Source organism: Bison bison, unplaced genomic scaffold, assembly GCF_000754665.1.
Source record: "Bison bison bison isolate TAMUID 2011002044 unplaced genomic scaffold, Bison_UMD1.0 scf7180017855230, whole genome shotgun sequence".
Lineage (NCBI taxonomy): Eukaryota > Metazoa > Chordata > Mammalia > Artiodactyla > Bovidae > Bison > Bison bison.
Genome location: NW_011485803.1, coordinates 13160 through 13604, shown reverse-complemented (window position 1 = coordinate 13604; position 445 = coordinate 13160).

Here is a 445-nt window from a genome sequence, read left to right as displayed (position 1 = left end):
TTTGTGATATGTCTACTCAAATTGTTTCCTAAATCTCTTTGGTAATTTATACTCTTAGAGTTTGGCTAAGTTAAATTAAGTGATGAAAATTTGTTGACTCTCTGGTCATTTCCAAATAAGATAAAATACTAAAACACTAATTGTTGAACAAGTCTAAGTTTGCATATATTTCACCTGTTACTACAAGAGACTAAGTATGTTTTGGTTTATTAATAAATGTACCTTATGCTTTATTGAAAGATTATTCTATATATTTCTGGAAATTATAACGTGTGTTTTTAAGTTTGCTGAGCCACAAAATATTAATACAATTAAGAAAGAAACAAATCGCCAGTCCAGGTTCAATGCAGGAAACAGGATGCTTGGGGCTGGTGCACTGGGATGACCCAGAGGGATGGTATGGGGAGGGAGGTGGGAGGGGGGTCAGGATGGGGAACACATGTAC